This window comes from Camelus bactrianus, chromosome 2 (genome assembly GCF_048773025.1).
Source record: "Camelus bactrianus isolate YW-2024 breed Bactrian camel chromosome 2, ASM4877302v1, whole genome shotgun sequence".
In the NCBI taxonomy this organism is placed as follows: domain Eukaryota; kingdom Metazoa; phylum Chordata; class Mammalia; order Artiodactyla; family Camelidae; genus Camelus; species Camelus bactrianus.
Window position 1 is genome coordinate 65,706,342 of NC_133540.1, and position 26,169 is coordinate 65,732,510.

A 26,169-nucleotide genomic window follows, 5' to 3' on the forward strand; every position below is an offset into this window, starting at 1 on the left:
CGTACTCCTGCAACTTAATATAGTATTGTACAGCAACTATACTTCAATTTAAGGGGCAAAAAACGATAATTTTACTTAAAAAAAAGAGAGAGACACAGGAGGAGGGCACCTGGAATAAACAAGTCAGCACCAGCCAAGACGTGGGTCCCGGGAGAGGGAAGAGGCCCGCACAGGACGCTGACAAGCTGCTGCGTCATGTGGGCGGATTGCGGGGGTGTTAATAGGGCTGAAGAGACAACCTAGGAACAGACTGGAAGAACTCGAGTTCTTAGCTAAATAAGCTGGACTTTCCCGGACTACCAGATAGAAAAAGCCAAGTTATAAAAGCCTGTGTTTCCTTCTAGCCATTCAATTCCTTTTGGAAAATGAGAAAGATCTAAAGAAAAGTAATAGCAATAAGCATATGGTCCTTTCTTCACTGATTCCACATAATTTTTGAGTGGGAAAACCTGATTCCTAGTATGTGATTCATTGGAGCTGGAGTCAGTAGAACCAATTCTAGCTGTCATTACTTACGGTATTTCCAACGTGACCTTGGGCTAATCACACTGGGGCTCCTCTGGGCCATGGTTTCCTAACGCCTGGCAGCTAGATTTGCAGAATGATCCAGCTGAGCCTCCCCAGTTCCCCGGAAGTGCCTCTGGGGAGGTTAAGAAGGCAGAGCCCTCACCCACACTCTTAGGCAGGAAAGCTTTACTCTGTATATTCTGCATAAACTTTCCATTGAAGAAAATGTCCTACAGTTTAAAAACCATTTGAGAAACATCTGACTATCTCATCTGTAAGGTTCCTTTAGCTTTTATGTGCTATTAATCCTTGCTATCTCTTTGTATAATTTGAGTCTATTTCTCGTTAATATTCAAACATGCTCTGTATATATATATCTCCACGTGCTTTCATGAATGCATTTTATAAGGCCTGACATGGGTTCCAGCTTTGTTCCTTTGTCGAATGAGCTTTATGATACATTTTCTCATGATTGTTTATAGGCATATAAATAAGCCAGTAACTACAGAGCATGATTTGTGCTATAAACTAACAGAAACCAAGTAGAACTCTATGGAAAATGAGCTTCTGGCTTAGTCATTGTCCCAGCAGTTCTCCACATACTGGAAAATGTAGAAGAATATCCAGGCCACTGGGGGCCAAATTTGCCAAATCCTCTGTTTTGCTCTGATAATCCTCAACATCCTGGGAGCATGGTTCATAGCAAGTTGCCTCGTCAGTAAAATGGCCAGCATACAGTGAGTGAGCCGTAAACATTAACTGACAAGGATGAATATTTCTGCTTGACTTCCTGAGCATTTTAGTGACTTGGGCAAGGTCTAAAGGGAGCATAGTTGGGTTCTCTGATTACAAAGGATAGATGGATTCCAGTCAAGAGGCAGAGGTGCAAATCTCCTCTCCCAGTAGCTGAGACAGCCCACGTGAGCCCATTTTTCTTTAGAAGTGCTGATTGCTCCGTATCTTTGCACATCCTCTCTTCCCAGTGCAAAATCCGCCTAGGTTAGGTCCCATGTGCTTATTAGGACTGTTCTCTGCTAACACGGAAATACAACCAGTTTATCTGAGTTCATGTTTTAAAGTGTTCATTAAAACTTGTAGCATATCCAGGAAGGAATTAGGCTAAGACAGCATCACCTGAGAGGTCCCACCAACTAGTTCTGCCCACCCTGGAGACATCAGAATCTTAACTATAATAGCCAGCAGGGCACTAATAAAATCTGGAGAGTTTCTTTATCCCGGACCTAGTGAGTAAGAAAATCAAAATGGCTTAGTCTAAAAAGATTGAACCAGAAGCAGAACTAGATGCATGTTTTATTATGCAGTTAACTTTGGCATAAATGCATTAAAAAATTACAAAGGCTATAATGGGGTGGGGGTAGGGTTCCAATGTAAATTTCTAATTCCTCCTCACCGCAATTTGGTGAAAATTCTTTGCTAGATATAGCAAAGAGAATGGTTTCTGTTCTAATTTGCTCTAAATTTGTCCTCACTTGTATTGTCACATCCTGTTAATGCTCCCACCAAGGCCGTCTGTTCCGGTCCTACACCACTCTGCTACGGAAGGAGGTGCATTTGTGTATCCGTATTACTAGACATAGTCGCTATATTTGCTCAAAGTTCAGATTTTAAAAACAATACCTTAAGTATTCTTATTATTAATAGGTTTTGTTGGCTTCCAATATACAAGAATGCTGATGCCTCTTTTTCCCAGGAATGATATAAGTCTGACTATAGCGCATGCGCACACATCTGCACATTTTAAACTCCCAACTGCGCACAGCTTGCTTCCTGTGTTCTTCCTGATTAACACGACTGCCACCCTGAGGTGGTGGTGGGAATTATGGTCCATTCGTTTTGATAAAAATAGAAACTTTGAATGTCAAGGGATATTTTTGAAGAAGTGGATTCTCCTCTGGAGCAGAAATGTTGAAACCCTGAAAGTTCTATTGTGATGTTATCAAATCTCATGGTCTAGAGACTTCTGTTTAACATGGACGACCCCGAGCGCCTGACTCCAAATACAATTGCCTCCGTAAGACTCCAGCTGGATATTTAGAAGGAATTCAAAATCACAGTTTAAACAAAACTTCTTGAATTTCATCTCATTTCTCAAGACTGGTTCCTGCCCCAGTCCTTCCCCATCTCAGTAAAATGACACAAGCATTCAAATAGTGAGTAAAAATGCAGGAGTCACCCTGGTTTCCTTTCTTTCCAACTTTCCACATCCAAGCCACCAATAAAAGCTGTAGGCTCAACATCCAAAATACTTCCCCCCCACTCCCTTCTCCCCACGTGCCCAGTCACCATCTTAGTTCCAGCAACCGCCACCCCTGAGCCAGCTCTGCCTATGGCCTCCAGACTGTTTTCCCTACTTCTACAGCAACTACAGATCATCCTTATTAAAATAGAGTGATGTTTATAAAACATAACTCCCTGACTCCTCCATGGAAGATTTTCCCCACTGCACTTAGAATAAATTCAAACACTCACATATAAAGCTTGGCCTCGCTTCTTCTCTCTCCCTTTGAACTCTTCCCCAAGCTCCAATCACAAGGAACAAGCTCTTCCCCATTCCCTGCCCATAATTTTTTTGTAAACTTACCAGTTTGTTATAAAAGGTTCTAACTCAGGAAGAGCAAGATGGAAGAGACTCATAGGTCAAAGCATGGGGAAAGGGGACAGAGCATCATGTCATGTCCAGGAGTCCCCATAGAACTTTTGATGGGCAGTGCCTTCTCATATGTCTTACTTCAACTGTCACTGACTTCCCTGTTATATTATCTAAAGTAGCCACACACCTCCCTCGACCTAGTCAGACTTCATTACATTACCCTAGTTGTTTGCTTTATTGCTTTTCTCATTGTCCAACTTATAATACGTATTTATTGGTATATGTCCTGCCAACCTCTTCTAGAATAAAATCTCCGTGAAGACAGAGACTCTTCTGATTCATGCATTGCTGTATCTCCCAGCACATGGCAGTAGGGGGCACAGACCCTTAATAAATGTTTGATGACTTTGGGTGGCTACTGGATTGGGATACTGGCTCTGCCAGTTACTAACTCTTGTCATTTTTATGAAGTTACTTAATCTGCAGCTGCCTCAGTTTCCTCATCTATAAAATGAGTACAAAAGTATCTGTCTCATTAGGTTGTTGTGAGGATCAATTAAAATAAAATAGATAAAGCACTTATAAAGCACTAATCAAGTGTTTATTATTATTATTATTGCTCAAAAAATAACTGACCCACATCATGTAAGCTCTATTATCAAGTAATCACTGTCAGAAAACATGAAATTTAAAAGTAATCTTCTGAAAATTGTGTCCTAACAAACAATGAAATTTTAAAGAAGGACATTTCTGAATTCATGGCAAGTGGTGGGTGAGATAAATGTAATTTGGGAATTTTGTGGGTACCATCAAAGTCTTCTTCAGAACTTCAGATCCTCCTTCTAAGCATAGGTGTGAAACTAACTCTACAAGGCAGAGCATAATATTTGCTCCAAAAAAAAAAAAATGGAATACAAAGTTCAGAAATATGTACTTATTAACTCTGCAGTCTTGATCAGTTAATCACACAGTCTCCATTCTTTCATATGTCTAATAGTAATATAAGAAAATCTAACTTAGAGAAATGCGAATCAAAACCACAATGAGATACCACCTCACACCTGTCAGAATTGCTATCATCAAAAAGTCTACAAATAACAAATGTTGGCATGGATGTGGAGAAAATGAAACTCTTGTACACTGTTGGTAGGAATGTAATTTGGTTCAGCCACTGTGGAAAAAACTATGGAGGTTTCTCCAAAAACTAAAAATAGACCCACCATATGCCCCAATAATTCCACTCATGGGTATATATTTGAAAATAACAAGAACACTAATTCAAAAAGATACATGCACCCCAATGTTCATAGCAGCATTATTTACAATTGCCAACGTACGGAAACAACCTAAGTGTCCATCAACTGATGACTGGATAAAGAAGATGTGAGATACACACACACACACACACACACACAAACACACACAATGAAATATTACTCAGCCATAAAAATGAATAAAACGTTGCCATTTGCAGCAACATGATAGACTTGGAGGGCATTATGCTAAGTGAAATAAGTCAGACAGAGAAAGATAAATACTGTATGATACCACTTATATGTTGGATCTAAAAAATACAATAAACTGGAGAATATAACATAAAAGAAGCAGACTCACAGATACAGAGAACAAGCTAATAACTGCTATAAAAACAGATCAGGAGGGAGTTGGGTTGGCAGTGGTGTCTCTTCATTTCCACTCAATTAACTGAGTCCCTCCTAGACTAGGTTCTAGGAAAATACGAGATGCTGAAGACACCAGTGGGTAACTGAGAATAAAACAGAGCCTTGCTTTCAAGGAAGCCAGAGCATGAAGGAAATATGACCCTGTAAACAAAGTGAGCAAAGGGATGACTCCAAGGACAGAAGCAAGCAAGAGTTGCAGAGGTTGCTGGGATGGGGGCAATTATTACCTCCATCTGGAGTGGGTGGGAGGTTTGTTGGGGAGGGCTCCCTGATCTCCTCATCTTCTCTGACCCAGAGACTAGTCTTGTGGTCAGGAGCACTTCCAGGAGATCAAGAGAGCTCTGAAACTAATCTAGAGTTCTGGCTCTGTTTGAGGTACACCTAAGCTGGCCATGACACACTCAAACCTCAAAGTAACTCAAACCCCATGCGTTATATTCCAACTTGTAAGTTGACCCTAAGTCTGCCCGTGCTTCTCAGAAGTCATCTAAATTGGAGATCTGGAGCCAGAATAAACCACTAGGTTTTCTTGGAGTGCCCATTATCCCCGCGATCACCTTTTATCTGCCTGCAGAAATGTTATACTTCATTCAAGGCCCTGTCCAAATCTCCTCTCTCCCCTAAGAATCCTTCCAGTCCCCTTAGCCAATCACACCCTGCCCCCAATGCATTTTTTTTGTCACAAAATCCATCACATTTCTCTTATAGTAATTACTTACATTGTCACATGTTTCTTACATTTGACTATATAAGTGACTATAATAGAAATACGTTCTTTTTAAAGAAGTTTTTATTCTGCTTTGTTTTTGTTTTGCATAGAGTATATGTTCTGTTCATACTCATCCCACACTCACGTTTTGATAACAAGACCCCCAAAATGGAATGAATACAGTATTTTAAATGGAACAGGTCTAGTATTTAGGAGAAAGGAAGAAAGTGGGCAGAACACAGGTACATCTCTAGAGTATGATTAACTACCTAGGGAAGGATTTCCAGTTGACTCTGGCACCATAATTTGCCAAAAGTTCTTTTTAGCAAGTATTCACCTGACTAGAGATTCATTGTATTCAGAAAAGAAAATATTACTTGACAAGATATCAATTAATCATAAAAGTTATGAAGTTACTTTCAAAGACAAGCCAAATGCTAAGGAGAACACACATTAAGTAGGGAATTGAAACACATTTGCCTTTTATTAACTGAATAACCTTGGAAACAATCTCCCTCAACTCCCTCAACTCAGCTCTTGGACTCTCAGAATCCTGATGACAAAACAGGGATAATGAAGCTTTCTTCCAAAGGACTCACTTGAGGATACAGATAAGGTTTCGGTGAAAGTGCCTGGAGTAGCAGGAACTCCAGTTTGGGCTTCTTTTCCTTTCCCCTCAATGTCTAGCTGGTTTATCAGTCATTAATTCATTACCTAATAAATATTTGTGACATACTTGCTATATGCCAAATGCTATAGGCACAGCAGTGAATGAGAGAAAAATGGGTCCTATCTTCACAGTGGGGAAGGTGAATATTTAGTGGATGAAAAAACGATTAAATAATCACTGTTGTGACATGGCTGTGAAAGAAGAACTCTAGGGCACAAAAGAGTGAGTATCAGGGAGAGCCTCCTCCTCTGGGGACTGATTAGGAAGGACTTCAGGAATGGGAGCGAATGCCCGTGTGTGGGAAGAAGAAATCTTAGAGCCTGAGGCTTTTGGGTAAGAGTTGTCCAGCCAAAGAACTGTTTAAGATGACTAGCATGTAAGAATGGGGTGGATAAGTTCAGAGGCTGGGGCAGAGAACAGATAAGGAAAGTCTCAAATTACAAGTAGAAGAAGAGATGTAGCTGCAGGGAATTATCCCAAGGCTGCCTCCTATTAACTCTGAGATTACAACAGGAAGCTACTAAGGTACAATCACATTTTTGAAATATCAACTAATACTATTTTCCCCTAAAAATGTCCTCATTATCTCTCCTCTGCTTCTTACCCCCCTGACCCTCATCCCAATCTCCACAAAGCCTGCACTCCTTGCCTTAGAGGGAGGATATATCATAACAAAACAAGCAAAGGACAATAAATATCTTCCTAGATACTGTTTCTGAAGACAAAGTTTCCAGGTGCAGAGAGGACAGTTGACATAGACAAATGTTTGAGAGCAAGAGACATGAGGAATGTTGGGCTTCCCTATGCATGGGGTTGAGGAAGGCAGAGTTTCTTACAGTGCCCTTACCTGCCTCTACCTCAAAAGTAGGAAATACCTGCCAGCCAGGGGAAGAGAAAGAGAGTTGGTGACAAAATGATGAAGGAACAAACATTGGTGAGTCTAGAGGAAGTACCTGCTCCATCCCTGAAAGATGGCCAAACCCAGGGGCAATATGGAAACTTCAAAGGCAGAAGAACCAACACTCTCCTTGTAAAGCCCCAAGGAGGTGGCAAGATCCTGGGGATATACTGGCCAAATGGCTGATCTAGACACATGGAGGGCCTTGTATGTCACATCAAGTGACCTGATGATTCTTGTGTTTCAGACTCTACGTGGAAAGAGTAAACAGAACTGCTGGAGCCAATGGCTTTGGCACCAAAGGCATTAAGACAGCAAGTCATACAAGCAAATGACCTCATCCCAACAGGATAATGGATACCTCAAAATTTCTATTTGAGTCATGTATACAGGTCACTGTGAGCAGCCATCAGGACATTGAAGACCTTGAATAAACTGAGATCAAGTTACATGACCTTCATGGAGTGGAATCTAGAGATAAAAATTAGTTGCTATATAATTAGGAATTTGGGATTAACAGATACACATTACTATGTATATAACAGATAAACAACAAGTACTATATAGCACAGGGAACTGTATTCAATTTCTTATAATAATATATCATGGAAAAGAATCTGAAAAGAAAAAAATATGTATGTATGTATATATATAACTGAATCACTTTGCTGTAACCTGAAACCAGCATTGCAAATCAACTACACTTCAACAAAAGTTTTTAAAAAATAATTAGTTGCTATATAAAAATTGAAAGTTATACTTTTGTACACCTTAGCTTGTGAACTGACATTCACATCCATTATACCTGTTTCGCCATCAATTCTTAAAGGCCAGAATTGCTTTTCCATCATCTGAGTTGTTCTTGGACAACTTTATTCCAATTTAAATTCCTGCACTTTTGTTAAGTCTCAGTACCACTGCAAAGCTTTGTTTTTTTTCTTTTTTTAAGGAAAATCTAGTCACTACAAATTTTGCTCTTATTATTTTGAACCTGTGTCCTGCTGTGAAGTGGCCTCCATTTGACAAGCTGCAAAGAAGATTAAAAGGACAGCAATTATGACCCCCCTCAGATGCAGGAACTGAGCTCAGGCCCCAGTGACTGGAAATCTGTATGTCCTGATGCTGGCAGAGCTTTTAGCAGCTCTGCCTGGAGCCCCTCTTTGAAGTGTGTCCAAGTGGGACTTTGAATCACGAACACTATCCGCTCCGTCCTCCTCCACTACAACACTGAGAAACAGAACTTTAGTTTGATGGCATTTCATCTAAGGTGGTTTTCAGCTTTTAAATAAAAGTGATTACTCAAGCTTCAAAGCTTGGCAAAGGGTAGCACAAATTCTTAGGGGAAGAGAAACGATGAAAATTCAGAGTCTTTCTGGTTCCCTTCTGGGGTTCCCTTTTTAGGTTACTTTTACCAATTAGCTCCTAAAGATCCTTGCTGACAGCAATTTATAGATGACAATTTCAACCAAATGAGCCCCAGCTGTGGGGCAAAGGCTCCATGGTAAGGCAGGGAACTGATTAGAAGTTGGATCAAAACAACACACTAAGTGTGGGAATTTAGCTATGGAACCCCAAGGAGATTTGGGCTCCAGAGAGTAGGTTCTGAGTCACTCCAGCTATTTCCCATCTCTATCTTTTTATTTATTTATTTGTTTGTTTTAAAAGACACATGGCCTGATCCTGGACCCTGGCTTCATCTTTCTGCTTGCTATTCTGAGTCGCCTTGGCCTTGAAGACTGAGTGTGGGTTTAAGAGTCAAGAGTTCATTCTAGGGTCTGTTTCTACCACCCTCCCACCATCTGGATGGGCACACTACAATTCTGTCTCTATAAAAAGGAGATGGGGAATGTTACAGGCAGAACTTGGAAGGAAAATTCAAGTAAATAGAACAATAAATGATAATAAATGAAAAGTGTTTTCAGAGTGTGTCCTATGCAATGTTATGCACTATTTTAGAACATATTTTTAATAGACAGAATGTTGTACTCTAGATGTTTTTAAAAATTACTGGTTAACCCCATGACAACCTATTTTTGGTTAGCAGAGGAGAATATGGTGTTCGTCACATAAATTTGCCAGGACTTAATGTTCACAGAAATGAGACTGTGCTCGGAGTACGTGAGAGCAGACCAGGACAAATTCCCTACAAAGCACAAGGTAGCTGCAGTACCTGCAAACATTAGGAGAGGGGAGGGTTAGAAAAAGAAAGCAAGCACAGTTGTTTTATCATGCCTGTGTTAGTCTGCTCGGGCTGGCGCAACACAGGACCACAGCGTAAATGGCTTAAACAACTGAAATTTATTTTCTCACAATGGTGGAGACTAGCAGTCCAAGATCAAGGCATCTGCAGGCTTGGTTTCCCTGAGGCTTCTCTCCCTGGCTTGAGGAGGACAGCCTTCTCCTGGTGTCCTCCTCACTCGCTCTGTCTGCATATCCCTGGTGTCTCTTCTTGTATCTCCTCTTCCTGTAAGGACACTGGTCAGATTGGATTAGGGCTCACTCCAATGACCCAACTTTAACTTAATTACATCTTTAAAGGCCCTGTCTCCAACTACAGACACATTCCAAGGTGATGGGGGCCAACGGGGAAGGGAGAACACAGTTTTGCTTGTAATATGCTAATATTTAATCCTGCTGAATATTACAGCAGAAATCTGCATGTTCGAGCCTTGAAAGAAAGTGGGACACACAGGTAACAATATTCATATAATGAATAATTATAATTTTATTGATGTTATTAAATCAAGATATTTTCCCTGTATACCACAGAGTATACTCCTGTTCACCCCTCCCCACTATACCCACAAATCTGCGGTATAAATCTATGACTCTCGGCCCGAAGACTACCTCCCTCTGGGGAAAGCTCTCTGGTATCTCTTCTTATAAGGACACTAATCCTATCAGATTAGGGTCCCACCCTTATGACCTCATTTAACTTTAATTACTTCTTTAGAGGCCCTTTCTCCATAGATAGGCATATTGGGGGGTTAGGGTTTCAACATGTGAATTTTGGGAGGACACAAACATTTGGTTCATAGCAGAAGCCTTCTAAGCAGGAGAGTTGTTGGTTTTGTTTTTGTTTTTTTGTCCTCAGAGGCAAAAGAAAAGATAGAGAGGTAGATTAAACACAATACCTTGGCAAGGCTTCAAATCACTGTACAACCTAGCACAGTGCCTGAAACACGGGAGGAGCTCAGTGACTCCTACTGAGGGAAAGGACAAATGAATGATGCTATTACTTTTAGGCTGGGGTCTCAAAGTATAAAAGAGATGCTTCAAGGACAGTTTTCTGGGTAATATTATCTCTCAGGGAAGGATAAGTAAACTGATTCTCTTTGAAACAGGCTACCTAACAGTTCAAAAAGAAGTCATCTGTGATTATATGAGTGTGCAAAATATACGGAAATATGTGATAGGTACATTAGGTATTAATACAGAGTATCTGGAGCAGGAGTGAATGGACAGTGTGAGTGGAAGAAAAGGGGTAAGGAGAGAAGACAGCCGAGCGAAATGGGAAAAGAAAGATGACACTAAAATCTGTATGATAAGATTTCATACATGTGTTTATAGAAAATAATATATTAAAATTTAAATGACAAGGACCACTCATCCAGAAGGAGTATATGAATGGTTCCTTCCAAATAGAAGTCACAAAATAAACAGAGGTAAGATGTCACTCTGATGGAGATCAAATCTTCACATTGGAGATAGTAAGCCTGACTTCAACACAAAATTAATAAAAGATGGTTTGTAAGTTCACATAAAAAGGCTCCCCAGGAGCCAAGAAGGATTTATCTAATGAAACTATGCCAAACTGGCCTCATTTTCTCCTTTGATCAAAATGCTAGACTGGAAAATCAGCAGAATCCTATAGGCATAGTACATCTGAATTTCAGCAAAGCATTTGAAATTTTTTTCAGTAACAATTTTGCAGATAAGACTAAGAAATAGCTGGCTTAAACCTATATATCCTGAGTATTAAATAGATCCTGTTATTGTGGAAATAAAGATTTGTAATAGTTTGGAATAGGGTTTGTCAAGGACCCTGTCCAGGACATTTTATCAATACCTTAACAATCTTATAATTGTCAGATTTCTGAAAAATGAAAAATTGTGAGCATTTACTAAAATGCTGAATTGTGATCCTGACCAGTCAGAATAATGAAAAGAGAAATTTAACAGAAAAAATATAAAAGTCACACACATAGGTTAAAAGAATAGAGTTGAAAAGATTTTGTTTAAGTGTGATCTATATGAGAAAAATAAGCAGAAATAACTTGTGGTTTGGGCTGACAGCAGGCTTATTCTGAGTCATGCGCCATTTAACCCTGAGAGGTCAATGATTGCTTTGTCTACATTGCTGAACATGTAGATTCAGACAAAGGGATGCTGTTCTGAGTGTATCTGGAATATTGTGTTTCATTGTGGACACCACATTTTAAAAAGGGATTCCAACAAACAAAATAAAATATATGCAAAAGGGAAAGTCAAAGTAGGAGAGATTCTGGAAGCCCATCCTGTGCAGAATTGTGAAGAAACTAAGTTTTCAGCACTGCATGGTAATTTACATCTGTCAAACCCACTTCCTCAGCACAAGACCAAGCCTGACACATCGTAGGTTTGCCCACGGTCCTCATCCTGTTTTTCTACTTTCTTCCTCCCCTTCTTAATTCTCCCAGTTTCTGGCCTCATGGTAGTTCTTTGGCATGATAAAAGAAATTATTTATGCATTCATTTATTTAACATTTATCGATCATCTACTATATACCCAGCAACTTTTCTAAGCATTTTAAACATCAGTGAACAAAACAGATAAAAATCTATGTCCTGTGTGGGGCTAAAATTCTAGAAAGTGACAGACAATAACCAATAGATATCATAAATGAGTAAATGAAATGGTACTTTGAAAGCTGATAAATACTATGGAAAAAAAAGAATGAACAGAACAGTGTAAAGGGATTCAATGAGCTGAGAATAAGAGGGAAGTGGCTGCAATTTTAAGTGGTGTTGTCAGGGCAGGCCTCATTGGGAAGGTGACATTTGAATAGATCTTGAAGGAGTGAAGGAGTTAGCCACACGGCTATATGGGAGAACAGTGTTTCAGTACAAAAACCCTAGGGACTCTATGTCTATAAGGGAGTAAGACAAGGAAGTGTAGCAGGAAATAAGCTCAGAGAGTAATGGTGCCGGGTAAGGACTTCAGTTTTTATTCTAATTAAGATGGGAATCCGTCGGAGGGTTTTGAGCAGAGGAGAAACCTGATCTGATTTACATTTCTAAAGGATTTCTATAGCTGCTGCATGAAGGGTAGATTCCAGAGGGAAAAGATGGGAGTTGAGATGCCTACGAGAAGGGTACTGCAGTAATCCACATGAGCTGGACTGATTCGGTCACACCAGCATAGTGGCCATGTAGGTTGTGAGAAGGTAGAGCAAATAAGACGTCGTGAATGTTAGATGTGAGATACGAACAAAAAAGAGGAGGTGAGACTACTTAGGGTTTTCAGCCTGAGCAGCATGAAGGATGAAGCTACCACTGACTGAATTAGTTGGGGAACAATATAGCTTTTAGGAGGAAGATCAAAAGAGTTCAGTCTTTGGCTGTGTAAAGGTGGAGATGTCAGTGACCTTCAAATGGAGATTTCAAGTTGAGAGTTAAATAAAGGAGAGCTGGACTCCACATAGAAATGTGGAAGTCTTTGGAAGGTAGAAGCCATGAGACTGAATTACACCCAGGAAGTGAGTGGAGGCACAGAAGAGGGTCAAGATTGAACTCTGGGGCTCTCTGACTGTGGAAGGTCGAGGACAAGAGAAAGAAGCAACAAAGCAGAAAAGGAGAGTCTAGCCTGTTAGAAAAACCACCAGGAGGGTGTGGTGCCTCCGAAGCCAAAGGAAGAAAGTGTTTCAGAGAGATGGGCATGATCAGCTGTATCAACTGCTGCTGATAGGCTAAGATGAGAACTGAGACTCCGTCATGGGCTTTACCACTGGAGGCAGTAAGGACTTGGCAAGAGCGGTTTCAGTGGTATGGTCCGGGACAAAGTCAAATTAGTGTGGGTTAATAAAAGAATAGGAAAGGAGGAACTTAAAATGTTTGCTACAAAGGGACAGGAGCTAAAAGAGGAAGTGGAGACAAGGGAAGATTATTTTTAAAGATGGGGGCAATAGCAGTGCGATTGCTGCTAGGAGTCAGGAGAGAGTGAAAACTTGATCAGAGACAGAAGAAAGAATTGCTGGAATGAAGTACTTTGGTAGAGAGCTGGTGGGATCCAGTGAAAAGTGGAGAGACTGGTTGTAATTGAGGCACAGTAGTTCATCAGTGAAAGAGGTGGGAAGGAAGATTATATGGTACAGATGGGGAGTGGGAATCTGAGAAAGTTCTCTTCTGATGATCTCAATTTTCCTCAGACAGCTCTGCTTTACTCCCAGACCACGGTATAAATTCTCTCAACTTGGGAGTTGTTAGCATGGTAAGAAAACACCTCACTCATCCAGCTAATCTGAGGACTTAAGACCTCCCTGTGGACCCTTCAGTACAACATCTTTGCCTAGTGCATCCCAGCCACCACAAGAGGGACCCAGAACATATGTGCAGCTGAGAACAGAGAAGATACAAAAAGAGGACCTCTGGCTGTACTTTGGTATTTGCAGTGCTGGTATTGTCTGAAATTTTAACAAAACAGAATAAATGCAGAAAGCCCCAGCTGTGAAGTTGAAAACCACATTGCGCAAATTACTAACTCTCTTTCGGTGGGAACTTGGGTAAGTTAATGTATCCAATCCCATTTCCTCATCTGTAGACAGCAGAAGTATATACTTCCTTCTATCCCTTCTGGCTTCCAAAATATGGAGCCTGGAGCCCCTCTTCTGGCTGTTAGATGTCCAAGGATATGTAGTGTCTACGTATTGCAAGGATGCCTGCTCATGGGGGAACCTCATGAAGCCCCAAAGCGCAGGTAAAGAGTGGATCTCCTCCCATAGTGACACCACCACATACAGGGAGTTACCCAGGGTTCCTCCATCCCATCCCCGCTCCTGGCATTTGTTGGATGTTTTCACCATAGCCCTATCCTCAGTCTTTGGCTCCAGGCATTTTTCAGCCCAAGACTAATTCTTGAATGGAAGGGGCATATCCCTTTGATGTCTGAACCTCAGCCCTTTTATCTTTCTCTTCCTCATCTCCCCACCCACATTATCCCTAGTTTCATTCTAAGCACAACAGCGGTACATCAGTACCTCACTCCCATGCCTTTTACAGACAGACTTGCCATATCATCTCTTCTGTGCTGCCAGGGCAGAGAAGCAGAAGCAGTGATGAGTGCTAAGCAAATCACAAGGTTAGAGACTCCACACTCCTCACCAGGACCTACCCCAATGCTTCTCCCCATCTATCTTAACTGAATCTTGTGAATTATTCAGTTTCTTCAGAAGGTTTTTATAATGTGAATTATGATGGAAGAATTTGAATCTAGAAAATTGCTTAAAGCTAAATCATTTGATTATCTCTAATCATGAATTAAGATGCCACAGTATGAATTATGGGCCCTGGCTTCATCTCTGCTCAGCGCACGTCCAAATGGCATTCAGTGATTATTTTTCACGCATACAGAGTGGAGAGGCAAAGTCGCTGATCACTAACGTGGTATAATTAAAAGGAGGTCTAAAGGCTTCTCAAAAAATATCTTCTCCATTTTCCTGAACATTATTCTGCTGATGAAAGTTATTTGGGTTAAGTCTTTGTGTCTCCAGAAGGCCTGCAATAACAGGGAAATACACAACCCTGGAGAAAAGCCCATTCAGATGGCACCTCCCAGTAATCTATTCCAGTGATGAACTAATCAGATTAGCAGTCTGCCACTAATGCCAAGGAGCCGCCATATATGTGACAATGTGTACAAAACGTCCAAAGAGATAGAAAGGAAAGGTCAGGAACATGAAGCAAAATGTGGGTCACTTCAGTGGGGACATGCGGATGCTGGGCTCCTGATAAAGGCTGAACCTTGAGCACCTGGAAACACGAGGCTTCATCACTTAACTCCACAATTTCAATTTACTGTGCAATCAGAGGGGATGTTTCACTGATGATAATGAGAATGCTTAGGCACAGAAAATAAAGGATAAACCAACATTCTCTGGTGTAAACTGCAAGATCTCCAAAGGACTAGCCTAATTTTATAAAATTTGATAAATGCTTGAAAGAGGACTATGTCCTAAACTCTCCAAAGCTGAGAAAGGCCCTAAACTCTTTACTTAAAGTCAATACAAAATAACAAACAGATTAGGTGAGAAATGAAAGGACATTATTATTCCAGATGAAATCACTCAGGTTAGTGCTGCTTTCAGAAGACTGCAGGTTCTATCCTCACAGAGATGAGTAATATTTAACACCAGCCTGCTTAATGCTTTCTCTCCTATCTTATGCATCCTGTGACTTCTCCCAAGTACTCTGTCTAACTCCTGCAGCCACCAGCAGGTTGATGGTGGACCATTGGGTAGATATTTCTCTACCATGATGTCCCAGGATCCTAACATACTGAAATGTAAAGTCAGAGGAGGAAGAGAGGTCGGTGGTGATCTGACTTGTTCTTAGGAAACGCAGCATATTGCCAACCTATTTCATCCATCGACCTGCCTTGGCAAAACTTCAAAACTAAAGGGTGTATTGTCTTGGAACCCTGGCAGGGGTGGAGAAGGGTAGGGACAAGAAGTTCAGACCTTCAGGTACGGTTGTGATCTTCTGCTAGTTGGGATGCCCTGCAATGTGGAAACTGAGAAGGAAGATTAATAGATCATAATCAGATGAAGAAAAATTTTTACTTAAAGATATAACTAATAAAAAAGAATGAAGTAACTACATTTCTAACTGGTAGGTATAGCAAAAACATAATGAACTTTAAACTTATAAGCTTCCAAGTGCAAGTTTTTTTCAAGTAAGTGCTACTGGTATCCTGGTTTTCAGTTTTACACTGAGGAAAACTTCAAACTTACACTTTCATTGTGAGCATTTGTAAATTCCTGACCTTATATCTGTGTACTACTTTTTTTTTTAAACCAAAGCTTAACTGCTTCAGAATAATAGCAAAGGCATTTAAGTATCTATTCACAGTTAACCAAGGAATAGGCATTAATTTGCCTTCTTACACTCTTAATTACCTCTGTGAGATCCAAACACAGCTCCCTCAGCTGCAGCCTGGCAACATTTCCACTTGAATGTCTGACATTCCTCCCATCAGGCTCATTTTGTCCCAAACCCCAACTCCTTTCCCCTTAAGCTTCTCCTTTGGTTCAGTCAATACCCCTAGGTAATGTTGTCCAAGTTGCATCCTTATACAAGGATGATGCCCAACTATGTAAATCACATCAGAATTCCCACTGTCACGACTCTCACAGCCAACTGCCTCTGAGCAACTTCGACTGGACAAGCCCATCACTCTGGAAGTGATTTATTATATTCATTCCAAAAATGTGTGCTTGTGTGACACCATTTTCCAAGACAATCACTCAAAATCTTGATATCTTCTTGGAATCATCTTCTCATCATACATACTAAATAAATTTTCAGCCTCAATCATTTTTTCCCCATTCTTTCATAAGCTTCCAACTTTTTATTTACAAGGACCCTGCCCATGTTCAGGCTCCTGCTTGTCTTGTTGGACTACTACCGTTTTAGCCTAACTGACTTCTGGGCCCCTGTATCTGTCCCTTTCTGAATAATCTTTCCCTCTGCTCTCAGAATTAATCTTCCTTCTCACTCCTACTAAACTTTCCACACATAAAATTAAAATTTACCTTTTGTCAGCTGGCATATCTTGGCTCCAGTCTTTTCTTTTGGGTTATTCTCCAACTACAATCCCACCTCATCCTTACCTGTTGAAATATTAACCACACCCATATTAGCCAGTATGGACTAAGTTACGCTACAGTAACAAACAATCTCAAAATCTCATTAGCATTCAACAAAGGTTATGTCTTGCTTATAATTCCAGTCTTTGGAGTAACTGCATCTTACTGCATGTTGTCTTCATTTGAGGTCCCAGATGAAGGAGCCCCTGCCTGAAACTTAAAGGTCTTGTGACACAAAGGCTCTTTAAGTTTCCACCCATATTTTATTGGTCAAAGCAAGTTAAAGGGCCATGTCTGGTATAAATGGGGCAAGAGGTATAATTCTCCCACACAGAGGTCCCAGTAGAGAATGACAGCAAATATTTTGGACAAATAATACAATCTACCACACCATCATTAAAGGAACAGCATAAATTCTACTATGTTTTCAGTGTTTGTCTTCTTCTTCTAGACCATGATATCTCAATCACACCACTATTAACAAATTTGGGCTGGATAATACTTAGTTATGGGGTTTGTCTGTTCTTTGTAAGATATTTAGCAGAATGCCTGGCCTCAACCTTTTGGATATCAATAGCTCCACACATGCTCACCCACTGTGCCAATCAAAAATGGCTCCAGATCCTGGGAAATGTTCCCTGGGAGGGCAAAATCACTGCCAGTTAGCAACCACTGCTCTAGTCTATGAGTCCTTAAAGAACAGGAAATGTGTCTTAGTCATTACTTCATCTTCATGGCACCAACTCCTACAAATGGTATACAGTGAATCATTGTTATAAAATAGAATGGAAATTTCAGAACAAAATTTCCTTTATTAAACAAAATCAAGGGCAATATTTGTCTCTCAGGTGTCTTTTGGGGAAAAAAAACAGAAACTTTAGAGACAGAAAGATGAAGTTTAAATACTAGCTTCACCACTCCATAAGATTCTGGAAATGCTGCTTAACGTCAGTTTCTTCATCTTCACAATGGGTACAGCAGCACTGCCCTGGCAATTTTGTGGTGATGAGTCAATACAAATTGCTTGGTGTATGGTGTCTGATCAATAAATGGTAGCTACCATCACCATCAGCAGCAGAATTACTTCCTCCGTCACACCCTTAAATATGAGAATGTTTAAAAAAGTATTTGCCCTCCTGCGTAGAAATGCCAAATGTTACTTCCCAGAAAGAGAACAGTGTGGTCCCACAAAATATTGCCTACGTTTGTTTCTCCATAAATAAGACTTGTTGTCAAGAAACTTGAGCTCCGTGCTAGTGCATTTGCCATGAAACACTTCGGCTTGGATATGAGCAACAGGTTTTTGCGGCACTTTCCTGGATGTCAGCAGAATCTCACAAATCAGGCAAGAACAGTCCAAAACATATGCCCTCAGCAACTTGCCAAAAACCAATAAAATGAACTATGAGTAGAGCCAAAATCAAGGAGGCGGGCAGGAGTAGAGTAGGGCTGCAAACCCCAATAAATTCACATGGAAATGCATTTCATTTTTGGAAGGGTCTGACTAAACAAAACCATTTCAAATGATGAAAAGAACCTTCCTAGAACTACATACCACATAGTCAGGAGCATCAAAATGACAAATCTCTCCTGGATTTTTATAATCCAACCACTTGGAACAAGCTATGTTGACAACTCAGTGGTTTCGCAGATAGTAAGCATTAACAGCATCCTGGAGCTAGCCTTTTGTTAAGAGATTTGCACATTGTGAAGATATCAAGACGTGGGCATTTTACATCAAGGTGCAAAATACCTCTTTTGTTTTCTGGTTAAGAAATTCATGGCACGGCTATCAGGGCAAGTTTAAAACAGAACAAAATCACAAAAGTCTCAGTTTAGTAAACCCAGGCTGTGCGTTGTTTGCAAATTAGTATGATTCCCTGAACAGCAAAACTCCGTGTGAAGGGCTTGTGGCTCTATATGATTGACTCACCCTACTCCCTTTTTCTTTTAACAACTGTGAGATTTTCAAGCTGGTAGAACGATTTAAACCGAAGGCCCTGTAGATTTAAACGCTTGAATTCCCAGCATTCGGAGCAGACACTGCAGCAGCAGCAACAGTAAAAGCTCGCGTTCCATGGGAGCTAAGATTTCACTCCAAAGGCTGTTGTGAGTCAGCCTGTTTCTTCAGTGAAGGTGGGGTCAGCCAGCCCAAAGATTAAGCTTGTCTGACCCTGCACATCGACCCTCGGAACGGCGCTGCGGCTGCCGAGGGGCGCTGCGTCCCCGCGAGCTGTAAGCGGATCTGCCGCCCGCCCGGCCGCCGCGCGGGGCACCGCACCGCCGCCTCCGCTCGCCCAGTGTACCTGCCTGCCATCTGGCTCAAGGCCGCTCTCTCCTGCAAGCAGTATTGTAGTAACCAAACCACTTTCAGCAACAACGGGCTCCACTGGAAAATGTGCTTTCTTCACTTGCCACGCTTCTAATCCTGCTGGTTTAATGAGCCCCAAAGGGCAGCCTCTACATAGCTTACCGAATTCTAATTAGATAATTAAACCAGATAGCAAAAATCTTTATTTTTGGAGCTATAAACGTAGGCCGTGGATGTTATATTATGTGCAACTAAAATTCCACAAGCAAAGCATTCCTAAACACTTTTCAAAATAAATAAACGTTTAGTTCCAAACTCAGAAATTAATACTTGCTTTGGTCAAGGTTCTGGGACTGTCAGACAATATATTTTTAAAGACTGAGAGAAAATAAATACCGAGATCTTTTTCATGCATGCATTGGGTCAGTAAATACTTATTCAGCACCCATTCAGCGCCAGCCACTGCTCTGAGCATCCAGTAATGATAAGGTTCTAAGATCTCCTTGAAGTGGTGATTTAAATATTTGAGATAAACTAATAATAACCACAATAAGCACACGTCTACAAGTTAGGCCAAAAAATAGAAACCCGTCAACCTTTATTTATCATGTTATTTACGCTGACTTCTCTATTCCATCATGGGTAACCAGTCAGATATATGCACTTCCTTGTGTACTTTTTGTTTTATATATTTTATGACTTTTTGCATTGTGGGCAGATTTGCAGAGTAGAATGAGAATTATTTTTCAGGAGGTAGTTTTGACATACAAAGCAAAAGCAAAGTCCTATCAATACGGCTGTTTCTTCAGTGCTAATGCACTTGCATAAAGAGAAATGGTTTTAACTGTAAGTAAAAATTGTTGCTAGAAACTCATTGCAGTGCTACCCTAGAAGACTAAAAGGAGAATGGGACAAATTTCAGTTGTCAAAAAAAAAAGGGGGGTGGGTGGGGGATACCTGAGACAAAAAGACTTAAAGAAAACATTTTAAAGAGGGAAAACTGGTCTATTCTTTTTCCTCCTTTCTTCCATGCACCCTAAAAAATACATAACTTCCTTACTTGGTTTCCTACTTCTTTGGTACAAATATTTAAAAGATTGCTCACATGACCCTATATGTTTTTATTTTTCCCTTATTTTCCTTTTTAGTTTCCAAATTCATGTCACTTACTCTCTTTGGGAAGAGGACTGACAATATTTTAGATGAAAAATAAGTCAGGATTAGATATTACCTTTTCTTCCTCATTTTCCTTCGTTCCTAATTGTTTTCTCCGGGGAATCAACAGACCCTACTGATATTCCCAAAACAAAATTTTGGCGAGTCAGTGCTAACCAAAAGTATCATAGAGCAATGCTAGGCTGTTCTGCACAAAAGCAGGTAGCAGATGGAAACGTGACACATTGAAACATCTGGAAATTTCCCAAATAATTGTTTCACCCGAACAAATTCTACGAATTATTAGAAATGAAGTTTTTGCTTTTAACCTAAATATGTGTTGTTATAATAGTTGTAGGGCTAGGAATAAAAATCTTAATGATTCCACAATGACTTCTTCAGTTCAGCTCTCTCCAAAAGGAAGACATAAATTAATCAAGGTTGGCCGGGACAATGACATTTTAACAATGACTATTTTGATGTTTTCCATTGCAGCAAGCTGGAAAGAGAACTGGGATGCAAGGACAAATGTGATCAAGTCCCCTCCTTGGGCCATTTTGCTATGTCTCCTCTGCCCTAAACATCATTAGCCATTTTAGAGTCTCTCTCTCACACACACACACACACACACACACACACACACACACACACACTTACTTCTCAAAGATGTGCTTAAATCAATTGTCAAGAATAGAGTATTATCTTATTACATTTAGTGACAATTTCCATTATAGTATTTACCAAACTATCTTTTGAATTGTATAACAGCCTAAATGGGGCAAATTTTCCTTTGGAATATAAACAGTAACTATACTCAAGGCTTAATTTCATTGACATCAAAACTCACTCTAATGATGAAAATCCACACTGGGAAGCTCTCCAAGGAAGACCTGTATCCAACTCTCGGAATGTGAGTGGCAGAGACAACACAACACAGGCCTGCGACCGGCAAGGGCTGAAATCTGAGCCCTGAGTCACAGAGCTGCATGTTGAGCGTAAAGTAAGTGATACAGGAAGCCAGGTGCAGTTCCAGGGAAAGGGGCTGACAGAAACAAGACTAAGGAAAGCAGATTGCCAATTAGGATTAGAATTTAGGCCCAGAATGGGAATGCAATGAGAATGAGAAACCCAGGCAAAGGCAAGTGAGGCCGATGACTGTGAACACTGAATAACTGGGCTGCAACGTGAGGCAAATGTCACGTGGGCATGGGTGGCAGGAGCTGCATTCAAACTGAACAGCAGAAACGTCTGTTTCAGATGATTTTCAGACTTTTGATGTCTCACTGATGAGAACGCAGCCCTTCAGGTCCTGCCAGCCCAGCTCCTCGGTGGTTTTCAAAGAGCAGGTAGGGCTCTAACTGCAGCAGCAGACTCTCAGGGCAGCTCCACAGCCTCTTATCTGAAACCTTTGGGCTAAATGTGTTTTGGAGTTCAGAATTTTCAGATATGACAAAGCACGCAACAACTTGTATGGGTCTCCAAAAGAATTACACCGAGCGAGTAGCACCAGTCACCAAAGATTGCATGATGTATAATTCTATTATTCTAGTATTGTTGAAATGGTGAAATTATAGAGATGGAGAACATGCACATGGTTGCCAGGGGTTAGGGAGAGGGATAGCGAGGGAGGTGGCTGCAGCTCTAACAGGGTAGCACAAGAGATTCTTGTGAACTGTTTTGCCTCTGACCCTGGTGGTGGTCACACGAATCCGTATGTCACGAAATTTCAAGGAACGAAAGTGAGTATGTAAAACTGGTGAAATTCAAATAAAGTCAGTGGATTTTATCAGTGTCAGTCTCCTAGTTGTGATGTTGTACTGTATTTATGCAAAACGTTACAGCTGGGGAAAACTAAGTAAAGGGTATATTGCATCTATTACTTCTTACAACTGCACCTGAATCTACAGGTCTCAAAATAAAAAAATAAAAAATAAATTAAAGGAAACATTAAAAAAGGCAATAAAGTGCATATTCGGAATATTATGTAACACTCCAAACAATGTCAAACACTTTAATATTTTTGCAGCAAAGCGTGTGACTATTCACACCAAGTGAAATGCAGATTATAAATAGCCTTCTGTCAGCTTGGGTCAGGTTTATGACCACAGGCGTTCAGGTTTAGTTAGGTATTGCTGCCAAACCAGCCATGAAAACACTTCAGTTTTTCAGAGTTTTTGGGGCTACAGATAGAGAATTATAAATCCAAGTCCCACTCTGGTATGGAGAGGAAGGCATGGATGGATACCACTGACTGATCTGATTGATATCTCTTGTTTTGGGGGCAATCACAAGTTTTAATACTTTCATCACAGGTTTGAGAAAAAGCTAATTTGGTGCATTCTTTTGAGAAGTTAGCCAGCAATTCCCAGAATTGAATATGATGGAGGGAGGCTATGATGGACAGAAAGGCCACGTTAGCATGGAATAGTAGAACATTCCTGACCCTGTCCCAGGGTTTCTCCATGGCACCACTTTGCTGATTGATTGGGAATCAATTTTCAAGACATTAGATGTTCCTAAATTCAGAAATAGTAAAAACACATCTAATCAATATGTATAAGTTTAGAATTAACTCGTTGACATTATCTACCACTCTGTATTGCGCATTTCTCCAGTCCTCCTCACTAGGATGGAAAAGAGAGATCTGACCATCTCTGAAATATTTTACCACATGCAGATACTTCACAGCTCTTCGGCATTAAAGGATGGTAAGTGTTCAAAATTTGCAGAGCATCTCATTCCAATTAAATCTGAACACAAACAATGTGGCAGGAATCTAATGCACTCACCTTTACCCCAGTCTTCAGGTGCCACTCTGCACTGTGCTGTCCTCCACGCTGCAGTCAGAACTGTTCTATTGAAATCTAAAGGTAACTACAGAAGAGTGCTCTCTTCTGGTGTTCTTGCTAGTTACAGACTCTTGCTAGGGCGAAAGCAGAGGCCCTTGACAACCTGGCTGCTGTTGATCACAGTCGAGAGTCACGTCTCTCTGTTCTGCCCGTTCCAGGCTGTGCCCCTGCCACATTAAGGACTTCCCATTTTCTGAATAAGCCATGCTTCCTCACCATTGTCCTTCTGCACAAGTTCCTCTCTTGATACGAACACGATTCTTCCCATTCTTTATCTAGCCAACTTTGATTGTCTTGTAAGGTGCCATTTTCTCCTGGAAGCCTCTGGATTCTCCCCTTTCCTCTGTCCAGCCTTACCAGGACCAAGAGCCAGGTGCGTCTCTCTACAAAACACTTACCATGCCACATTGAACTGCTATGCACCTTAATGTGGGGAACTGACTATTTCTGTTTCCTCAGAGATTAGCCCAGTGCCTAACACTGAGTATTCAATTAAGCAAGCAATCAACAAACAATAATTTTTGTTTGGTGAATGGATAAACAAATTCGTAAAGGTACAAATCACCAAAAAATGTCAAATAAAATATCATATAGCTTGTTTAGCTTTAAGACTAGCAAGTTACTTAAGCTTTCTGTAACTCAGTTTCTTCGACTATAAAACAGGAATAGCATAGTTCTCACCTATTGGTTAGATTAAATTAGCTAGTGCGTATAAAACAGTGATAACTCAGCTGAATGTATAGGAAGCACTGAACAAATATTAAAGTTATAAAGTGCAAGTGTACATTGTTGAAAACTTTAAATATACTTTCTATTCTCTAAGCCCCTGAGAGTGTGAAATATTCTTCAACTAAAACACATTAAAGAAACAGTATTATTATAACTAAAGTTTATAAATAGCAACATCAGTTTTCTTACAAATTATCAATGTTATGTCCGACTATATTGTGTTTTAGTGTCAAACATTATTTTTTCTTATTCCATAAAACTATAACCACATATATTTCTATTGGCCCTCAGGTAAGAATAATATTCAATTAATCACTGAGAGATTGGCCCTCTGAAAATTGTATGATTGCCAATTCTTTTTAGTATTTCATGACTTGTATTTGAAGAAAATTTGTGTTATTATTCATTCATTCACACAGCAGGTTATTTTTAATCGAAGTATAGTTGATTTACAAAGTTGTGTTAGTTTCAGGCATGCAGCAAAGTGATTCAGATATATATATACATATATATACACACACACATATATACGTGTGTGTGTATATATATACACACATACATACATACATATATATATATATATATATATATATATTCTTTTTCAGATTCCTTTTCAGATAGGTTATTACAAGATACTGAATATAGTTCCTTGTGCTATATGGTAGGTCCTTGGTGTTTATCTACTTTATAGACTGTAGTGTGTATATGTTAATCCCAACTCCTAATTTATCCCTCCCCACAACCTCTTTCCTCTTTGGTAATCATAGTTTGTTTTCTATGTCTGTGAGTCTACTTCTGGTTTGAAAATAAATTCATCTGTATCAATTTTTTTATATTCCACATATAAGTGATACTATTTGATATTTGTCTTTCTCTGTCTCACTTACTTCATTTAATATGATAATCTCTAGGTCCATCCATGTTGCTGCAAATGGCATTATCTCATTCTTTTTATGGCTGAGTAATATTTCATTGTGTATAAATATCACATCTTTACCCATTCATCTGTTGATGGATATTTAGGTTGCTTCCATGTCTTGGATATTGTAAATAGTGCTGCTATGAACATTGGGGTGCATGTATCTTTTTGAATTAGAGTTTCCTCTAGATATGCACCCAGGATGAGATTGCTGGATCATATGGTAAGTCTATTTTTAGTTTTTTAAGGAACCTCAATACTGTTTTCCATAGTGGCTGCACCAATTTACATTCCCACCAAGAGTCTGAGGGTCCCTTTTTCTCCACACCCTCTCCAGAGTTTATTATTTGTAGATTTTTGAATGATATGGCCATTCTGACTGATGTGAGGTGATACTTCATTGTAGTTTTGATTTGCACTTCTCTAATAATTAGCAATCTTGAGCATCATTTCATCCTGTTGGCCATCTGTGGAGAAATGTCTATTTAGGTGTTCTACCCATTTTTTTAAATTGGGTTGTTTACTTTTTGATATTAAGTTGTATGAGCTGTTTGAATATTTGAGATACTAATCCCTTGTCGGTCTCATGGTTTGCAAATATTTTCTCCCATTCTGTAAATTGTCTTTTCATTTTGTTTATGGTTTCCTTTGCTGTGCAAAAGCTTTTAAGTTTAATCAGGTCCTATTTGCTTATTTTTGACTTTATTTCCATTACTTTAGGAGACAGATCAAAAAAAATTATTGCTGCAATTTATATCAGAGTGTTCTGCCTACGTTTTCCTCTAGAAGTTTTAGAGTATCTGGTCTTACATTTGGGTCTTTAATCCATTTTGAGTTTATTTTTGTAGAGATTGCTCTAATTTCATTCTTTTACATGTAGCTGTCCAGTTTTCCCAGCACCGATTATTGAAGAGATTATCTTTTCTCTAATGAATAGTCTTACCTTCTTTGTCATAGATTAATTGACCATAATTGTGTGGGTTTATTTCAGGGCTTTCTATCCTGTTCCACTGAGGCATGTGTCTGTTTTTGTACCAGTACCATGCTGTCTTTATTAACTTTTTATAACTTTGTAGTATAGTCTGAAGTCAGGGAGTATAATTCCTTCAGTTCTGTTCTTTCTCAAAATTGTTTTGGCTATTTGGGATCTTTTGTGTTTCCAAACAAGTTTTAACATTTTTTGTTCCAGGTCTGTGAAAAATGCCATTAGTAATTTGATAGGGACTGCATTGAATCTGTATATTGCCTTGAGTAGTAGGGCCATTTTAACAATATTTATTCTTTGAA